Below are 9,929 nucleotides of genomic sequence, written 5' to 3'. Positions count from 1 at the left end.
GTAGTTGAGTTCCTGAAGAAGCGAAAAGAGCAATCAGATGCTCTCTTAACCCAAGCCAAAGAAGAGATGGAAGAAGCCAGAAATAAGCTAGCAGAGGCAGAGCAGGCTAGGCATCTCCTGCTATCTAAAATTGTTGTCAATACAAAATTTCCTTCATAATAGCTAGGTTCAAATGTTTATCCAGTCAGCATGCCTGTTGTGATGTCCATGCATCTACTGATGTGGCACGAAATATTTCTTTTCGGGTCATTTAATAATAGCAACTACTTTCCAAACAATAACAGACGAAGCAGTCTTAAGCTGGTTGCATGCGGCGAGGAGGCGTGCTCAGCCGGGCCTGCAGCGAGTGGGGCCCTCTTGGCCGGCGTGCCGGTTCAATGCCTACAGTATGAGAGGTCGCGTCCGTGTCAGAGAAATCACCCCCTCCAGTCCTTTTTTTGTTTGGGTATAACAAAATCTCGTTTTCCATTCACATTTTACAAGTAAAATTCATGGACAAACTTTGACCCAAAATACGATGGGGACTAGTAACCAGAATGGAGGTAGTAGTTTGTTTTAAATCAAAGAAGGGTTTCCCCTTCCGATTTTCATTACTGAAAACCAGCATCTAAATCTAAACCATAGTATTTGCCCTAGAACTACCAGGTTCAACATCTCGCAACATAAACCCATATAACCATATGCCAAGGAGGTACGTAGTACTATGAATTCCATTTTCGCTCCATACCAATCGTTCTAAAAACTACTTAGTACTTATAATGCGCCATTGAAAATCAAAACTCTTAACCCCGCTAAAAAAATGGTATTTCAAACGTGGCTACTCGATCTGTGGCAACTAGCGAGCCACCGCCTCCAAGTCGTTCACCTTTGGTCCCGGTCATTAACTCCTACGGATCATATTATCACGCGAGCTGACTATTCCTACAAAGGTGCTCCACCACGTACCCGGTACCCACAAATGCAGCAATCGTGCACCTAGGGTTTTAGGGTTTATTTGTTAACGTCGCCTTTACGTAACAGTATGTGTGCGAGACAGCAAGAGGCCGACTGTGTGCGTGCGCCTCTTCTCTTCGTATATGTACTCCACCGTTTGTCTAGTGTCCAAAAAATTATAATAACTACTAGCAATGTGCCAATGCGTTGCCACATGATCAAAGTAGAATAATACATATTCACCAAGTTGATAGAAAAAAAGTCTTGTTTTGAAATACGTATATCACTAAAAATATGTTATGTTTCACTCAAAATATATTCCTTTGGCGGTTTTGATGAGATAAGGGAGGAATGTTGTTGGTTTCAAGATTCGAGAAGTGGTATATGTCTAATTTCTATTCTTACTAGCAAGATGCCCGTGCGTTGCACGAAACATCAAGATCTTGTGGGAGAAAAGGATGAACGAGGGAAGGCCTTATCTGCAAATGTGGTGATGAGTGCGGGTAAATTGCCATATTTTCCTTCCTATCCATCAGATATAAATCGGATGACCTACATTGCAGGATGGCAGGCCCACCATCATCACCAACTCTGTTTTTATCCCTACTCTTATAAAAAGCATTGTCGGTGATGATGGTGTGCCTTCCATCCTGCAATATATCCCGTCCGATCTATATCTGACGGATAGGAAGGAAACTATGGCAATTTTGCAAAAAGATACCCACATCCCTCTCCACATTTGCAAATAAGGCCTTCCCTGGTTCATCCTTTCCCCCCACAAGATAAACTACTCATACAAATGCTTCTTGATGTTCCGTGCAACGCATGGGCATCTTGCTAGTTGTTGCAAAAAGCCCATGTGTGTGTTAGAGAGAGGGAGGGTGGAGGAGGACGGAGTGCATGTGTGACAAAGACACAAGGAGTGTGTGTGTGATAGGTATCAACTTAAAATGAGGCGATAGTGTGTGTGTGTGTGCATGATCGAGAGGGCGTGTATCAAGAAGGGAAGAAAAATCTACATAGATACAAGGAGCGGGAGAGAGACATGTATGCGATAGTGGAAGCACGAGTGTGCGGGTGTATAAACCTGTCTAGAGGCTAGTCGATAAATGTTTGTGAGAGAAATATGAGTCGGGGTGCGAAAGCGAGAGTTTTGTGTGTGTGTGAGAGAGACAGTAGTCGGGAAGGGGAGTGGAAGCACGAGTGTGCGGGTGTATAAACCTATCTAGAGGCTAGTCGATAAATGTTTGTGAGAGAAATATGAGTCGGGGTGCGAAAGCGAGACTTTTGTGAGAGAGAGAGAGAGACGGTAGTCGGGAAGGGGAGTGGAAGGACGAGTGTGCGGGTATATAAACCTATCTAGAGGCTAGTCGGTAAATGTTTGTGAGAGAAATATGAGTCGGGGTGCGAAAGCGAGAGTTTTGTGTGTATGAGAGAGAGACGGTAGTCGGGAAGGGGAGTGGAAGCAGGAGTTGCGTGTGTGTGTCTGAGAGAGAGAGAGAGAGATGGGGGGGGGGGTTGTCTAATCGGTAAACAAATGAATAATGTCAGTCTGGGATGGAGACGAAAAGGAGACCGCAACAAATGTTGTGTCTACATGAGAGAGAGAGAGAGAGAGAGTAATTTTAGTGGTATGAGTCATATCTAGAGACATATAGGGTGTGTGAGAGAATCCCATAGAGAGAAAGACAAAGTGAAAGACGAGTGGAGACTGTGTGTGTGGCCGTGAAAAAGAAAGCTTAGGTACCGAGTGATACCAGAGAACAGTAGAGACGTGAGAGATAATGAAAACCGTGTAATGTATAATGATAGGGAGAGTGTGACACTTCTCAAGGGAGACGTCGAGAGACCATGTTTGCGAGGATAGGAGAAACATGAATGAGCGCACGGGTGAGCTGGAGAAAAGAGAGTGATACCTACATGAAGGAGCATGCATGCGAGAGAGATGGGCGTGAAAGGAGTGAACATAAAAGGGATTCAAATATTTGAATTCGAGACAATGATACATGTAATCCATACTCGAACCAAAATTGATCTATCAAACATGCATACTCATATGAATTCACGCACATCTATGTTATTTAATATGTAGATATTACTGATCCATACATTTTAGTAGAACATAATTTGGTTAATTTTTTTTGAATTCAACCTTAAGATTTTGAGATCATTTTATTTGTAAATCATATTATACATATAAAGGAGCAGAATTCTTTGTTGTGATTTTGAAAGTATATATAAAAAAAGATGTATATATAATGTAATTCCAATTGAAAATGGATCCCGCTTGAAAAAAATAGAATACAAATGGGATTCGAATTGAGTTGGCACGATAAACGTGCACTCTGCAAAATTTGAACGAAGCGGGGAAAGTCGCAGTAACCGCCCGAAACCAAAATCTGTGAGATGGAAATTACTTCTGCCTCTCCCTGCCATGCAAAGCCTATTTGCTGGATTTCTATAGGTTTCGATAGGGTTAGGTTTGTAATTTCACCCAAACGTGACATAACCGCCTCTCACTCGGATTCATACACGGTGGGCGCCAAAACACAGTGTATCCTTGGCCAAAATCGACTCCCTCCCCGATTCATATTCATACATGGTGGCACATATTAGGTGTATGCGAGATTACCACCCTATCCCCAACCGACTAATATTGCTGTGATGTAGTAGGAAATTTGAAACGGGGGCTAAGTTTGTAAATTTCCTCGCATATGAGACAAGCGCGCCCCAAATACATGATTCCCCCCTTCCAGTCTACCTCCCTTTTCCCCATTCGTACTCCGTGGGCGCGAAAACACCCTCTCCACCCCAGCCTCCTCCGTCCGCCGACGTCCGCCACCCCATCCACCGCCGTCCTCCTCTACCATGCCAGAGCTGATACCCCGACGCCGCCGTCCATTACAAGAGATCGACCTCTCTCATCCACAGCTTCGGACCGGGATCCTTGCATCCCGTCCTATCGCTTCATCCCCGCCGTCGTCCACCTCGTCGGTGCCGCTCCTATGACCGTCTCGTCCGCCGCGCCCCGCCGCCACCGTCTACCCTCCTAGATCTGCTTCACCGCCACTGATAGCCATCGCTACCGCAACACCGTCAAATTCTCAGCAGATGCATACACGGCACCGCACCAGAGGTGGTACTCTTTCGTATCTGCTCAACTTATTTATCGGAGCAAGAAAATAGATCGCCACTGCTTTACTCTGATTTCTTGTCTTGGTTGCGAAGTTGCCTTGTCCGGTTTGCACCTTCAGATCCGCGATGGCATGCTCAACACTACACTCCCAATGCTTATGGTTTTCCCCTTTTATATTCCACACTAGTTAAATCACAGTAGACTAAATTTCAAAATTGGGTCAGTCGATTTTACAGAGCTCGCCGGAGTTGGCCGGTGCGAATGAAGGGGCTCGAGTGGTTGTGGGGCCTCGCCGAACAAAGAAAACTTGATGCGGGTGGGGGTGGGGGTGGCGGAGGAACACAGGAGGTGGGGACCGGTGGTCCGGCCGGCGGCCCATGCGGTGTTCTGTATGGGAAGAATCAGAGACGAGGAAGAAGAAGGGTTAGGAGATGTAGGATCTTCATCCAACCGCCTAAAATGGTCGAGAGACAGCTGGGAGTTGCGTTCTTAATGCGCTCTGGTTCATCATGTGTGGGCACTGCACAACCAACATTTTATTATCCAAAATCTGCTTGCTCTTCTTTACCATGTTCCTCTTCCATTCTTCTTTAATATGCACTCTCTCTGTTCCTAAATACAAGTCTTTGTATAGATTCCACCATGGACTACATATGGAGCAAAATGAGTGAATCTACACTCTATAATGTATCTGGATACATCTGTATGTGATCCATAGTGGAAATCTCTACCAAGACCTATATTTTGGAACGGAGGGAGTATGATAGTAGTACAGTATGTTGCTTGTACTGAAGATGAGCAGGGACATTTGCAGTGTAGAGGTCTATAGGGTTGGTTGTGATGGACACTTTGAGCCTCTTTGATTCATAGGATTTTGTAAACATAGGAATAGGATTTGTAGTGGCCTGCCCACTTGAATCCTATAAGAATAGCAAGGAAATGCGGGGAGCTGTGTTGCCTTTGAGAGTTACACTGATATTAACAGTACCGCACCTTCACTTAAAGAGAGCTAGTATCCGAAGCCTTTCTAGCCGTACCGGCAATACTAGCACATATATTCCAGCAAGTTCCACTTTGCTGATTTTACTCTGATGCTTAAGGTTTTCCCGTTATATCTACACTATGATCTGTGTAGCTGCTTTGTTTCGCACTAGCAGCAGTCCACTCTTGAAGCTAAACACTGCAATGACTTACAAAATTGGCACCAAGGCATTGAGTGCCATTCTGGATGCAATAAAACTCATACGCTCCCCACCTGTTGACTCTTGTTCAGAATATGATCCTAATGACTCTTGTTCAAAATTGCCACATATAGAGAGACAACATGGAATTGCATTTCTTTGGGCGCTGTGATTCATCATGAGTGGGCAACCAACATTGTATGCAATGAAGGGGAACCTCAAGAATATGCTTCCTCTTCTGTTCTTTAACATGTTCCTCTTTGTTTATTCTATATTTAGTACATACATTATGTTCCTTGTCAGGAAGGGGCGCAGGGACATCTGCAGTCAACAGCTGATAGAAATGGCCTATACGTGATCGATAGGCTTCCAATTACTAGCGGCAATACAACACCGTATTTTCAAGCCAGTTCCACTTTCCCGATTTATATATCGTGGTTATGGTGTACCCCTGTTATGTACACTATGATCTGCCTAGTTGCTGTGTGCTCTTGTTATCATGGTTTGGCAATAAACTCTCTATACAGTATATTATGAACCTATCATCTGCCAACTATCCTTACTTATGGAGCCTATTTTTTTTGTGTAGTTGTGCCAGATTATATAAATGCACGCACCATATTACAGCACACATGAGCTCTCTCATCAGAATCCAGTGATAGCACACATGTGTTTATAGGGGCACCCCTATATTAGAATATCATCTGCATTACAAAGATAATCTCAAAACTATTTATGTTTTCATGGTTCTCAGATATTATACGCAATTATAGTGAATATCAAAATCCGTGCATCAGAAGAATATTGTGGTACACTGCAATGACTTAGAAAATTGGCACCAAGGCATTGAGTGCCATTCTGGATGCAATGAAACTCATATGCTCCCCACCTATTGATTCTTGTTCAGAATATCATCCTAATGACTATTCTAACCTCGAGGAGTCAAAGGCAGATGGCCTGTCCTGTTCACCCATCAAGGTGCCTGTTCTAATTTGGCAAGGTTTTATTGATTGCGCGTATCTTGCATATGTTGTCTTGCATTTCTTCTACTTTGTTGCACGGCCATGTTCTTAGTTTACTCATCATATATGTCGAGATGCCATGCCCATCCATTATCAATACATATTCCATCTGTCATCATGCCATGTTTTCCACTCAAATGATGTTCTTGTGCATCAGACATCAAAAAGGAACAGGATTATTGCCGAACCTGAAGGAGCACCAGCAAAGTCCTTGAAAAACGTGGTGGTGCCAGAGAAATCAGACAGCACCCCACTTATATTGGCTGTACAACCAATAACACAAAACGTAAGACTGACTCCAGCAGACTGTACCCATACTTCACTGGCCACACCACTAGCCCCACCACACAGGACCTGCACTCTAGCAAAAGGTATACCAATTTCATTTGCCATAGCACCAGCCGTACCACAGAAAAATCCCACTCCAGCAAAAAGTACAGCAAGTCCACCGGCCGAAGACCTATCCCAACTGCAGAGACGGCCAATTCCTGCAGATTGGAACCCCATTCCATTTATTCCCAGTTTAAAAGATAATGCTTTCAATGTTGTTAGGGACTACGTGCATATATTCCCATCATGGGAAGATTATAGTGAAGACAAACACCATTTTCACATCTTCCTGTCCAACTTACGTGTAAGTGCTATTATTCATGGTTATTATTTTCCTGTTTTCAGCTGATTGAACACATCAATGATTTACATTACATTGTTGTAACTAGGCGAGGGTCAATCTGGATAGTCATGACGAGCAAAGCTTGTTTGTGCTTTTCAAGGAAGCATTGCAGCAGTATTGGGGTTACCTGAGGAAATCACACTTTGATGGCAAGTCTATAAATGAATTTCCGGTGAAGTCTCCTGTGCTAAATTGAATGGAAAAACCTTGTTATGCACTGGTCTCGTTCCCAGGATGAGGTACTGTCTATGAAATCACATGACAATTTGAACTTCTACTTTTCCGCATGTGCCTTACGGATCTTTTTTGCAGGAAATCTGCTCGAAGAAGAATTCTGGTTTGAAAAGAACGCCAGGATATCGCAAATATGCTACTCGCTGCTTTGCTCTTGTTAGTACCTGTTGTCCTGTATCACTGTACTTGCATACCTACTCGGTTCATTATGTGACAGCAGTATGCATGATAGCTTGCTTATCAATTGTTCGCTCCAAATTATCTTATCTGTATGAATGGTTACATTAGTGTATAATATATCCAATGCCAATGAATTTTTTTAGCTCTGCATTGTTCTTGTAAGTACATGATGTCCTTTATCAGTGTACTTATATTGACAGGTAGTTGTTCATGTACCATCACTCTGCAGCTTATTTTCCTTTGCCCTCCATTTTCTACACATTAGATCTATATTTACTCTTACCATAAGGTTGGTACTGAAGAAGTTTAGCTATGCATTGCTCTTGGCTGTGCCTTTTGCTTGTATCGCTGCATATACATTTATAGCTACTTGGTTATGTAGCATAACTCTTCATCTTATCTTAAATATTCTCCATTTTTTCGTATATTATCATATCTATATTTACTCTTAACAAAATGTAGAATAAAGGAGATGCTTATGAAGAAGATTCTGTGGTAAACTTCTTGAATTGCCCCCCCCATCAGCATGGACAAGGTCCTTATAGAGCCTGTCTTCACCAGTAATGTAAGTTTGTCCTTCTCAAGCCTTCAAACTTTGTTGTGTATATTTGGTTAGGCATGACTGCAACAGCTGTTTATTTTTGGTGTTTGCATCAAATTGCATGTTTAAAGTTTATTATGTAGTTCATAAACAAAAGTTTGTCCTTCTCAATTTAACTTTTCAGTTGTACAACCAAGTTCCTTCTTCATACCATGTAAATTAAACTATACAGAGCAAGTGATCTTCTTTTGCACTGCATGTATGCTTCTGTTCTTCATCCGTAATCCAGTAGTGTCGTGAACCTACCCACTATAGCACAATGTCATATTCTACAATGTCTTAACAATGAACAATGTCATATTATTCTACTATTATTTAAACTGTCTCTTTATATGCCATTCTGAAATGGGCTAAATTGACAGCACACTAACCATTGATACTTATGAGTTCTTGATCTGTAATCCAGTTGTGTCGTGAAGCTGCCAACTCCTTCAATGTCATTTCCTGCCATGTCTTGACCTAAATATACCATATTGTGTTAATGCAATTTTAAACCGTGTCACTTTATTTGTTAGTAAGAAATGTGATGAATTGTCAGCACTGATACTTTTATGTACAAAACCTGTCATCTGTCTGCTTGTTTATCTTTCAGAGTGAGGAAGATATAAGTGTTGAACAAGCGCAGTCTCATCATCTTGCTCAGCTGCTTGCGCTGCAGCTCCCCAGCAGGGCTAACCTTTCTTGAACTCTATTGAAGTGCTGTCGGTTTAGTATATTATTCTCTCGGCGTGTTTATTTGCACTAGTGGCGATCTTTGATGCCCAGTGTATGTAATCTGCTGTCTGTTTGTGCTTTATTATCATAGTCGCGAACTTTGATGCCTAGCGGATGTAATATGCCATAATATCTTTATTGTATAGTCTAGGTTTTTTCTTATTCACGATGCTGCAGTTATTTTACTATATATATATATATATATATCCTGTCTTCGCAGTAAACCGCCCAAACCGTAAAATAATGGTACATAATCGGGTTGTCATGCAATCACGATGTATGATCCGCATCATGGGCCCCGTCATCTTGGTCCGTTAAACGGCCAAAACTAAACTGACCCACTAGTAGATAAGGGCCTTTAATAGGCCGACTAAACCATGACCCTATTTTCGCAAGAAAACTCAATGGGCTTTTAGGTGGCTGAGAAGTAGGTTGGGCCTGAAACATGCCGAACAGCTCACGGGCCGGCAACAGCCCGAAATGGACCCCGGCCCATGAATGTGTGAATCAAATTATGGGCTTTTAACAGGCCAAAATTGTCTTGGTCCTTTTTTGGCCCAATCAGATATCGGCTGCGAGCAGGCCGGATGCAAACCAGGCCATAGTTAGGCCCAACTATATGACAGGCTTTTAACAGGCCGAAATTAATATAGGGACGAAATGTTAAACGGGCCCTTAACAGGCCGAAACTAATATCAGGCTGAATTACTAAATGGGCCTTTAGCAAGTGGTCCCAAAAGCATAGCGTCCAGTTGACGGGCCGAATCTGATATGGGCCGTAATTTAGCCCAAAGCCTCTTAAAGGGCCGGACCTGATCTGGGCCGTAATTTGGCTCAGAACGTGGTAGGATTTTAACGGGCCAGATCTCATATGGGCCATTATTAGGCCCGGAATGTGGCAGACCATTAATGGACCGGATCAAATATGGGCCAACATTTGGCCCAAAACATGGCAGCCAGTTAATGGGCTGGCCTACTAGGGTCGTCAAAATCTTTTGGGCCTACAGCTGGGCCGACCCATTAATGTCGGCAAAATCTCGTGGGCCTTTAGCTGGGCCGGCCCATTATGATCCGCAAGAATCTTGTGGGCCTTTACCTGGGCCGGCCCATTATGGCACACAAAAAATCTTGTGGGCCTTTACTTGGGCCGGCCCATTATGGCCCGCAAAATCTTGTGGGCCTTTAGCTGGACCAGCCCATTATGGTCCGCAAAATCTCGCGGGCCTTTAGCTGGGCCGGCCCATTATGGTCCTCA

The sequence above is a fragment of the Triticum aestivum genome, chromosome 4B (assembly GCF_018294505.1).
Source record: "Triticum aestivum cultivar Chinese Spring chromosome 4B, IWGSC CS RefSeq v2.1, whole genome shotgun sequence".
Classification (NCBI taxonomy): Eukaryota; Viridiplantae; Streptophyta; class Magnoliopsida; order Poales; family Poaceae; genus Triticum; species Triticum aestivum.
The sequence above is the reverse complement of the archived record's forward strand: the minus strand, read 5'-3'. Positions refer to the sequence as shown.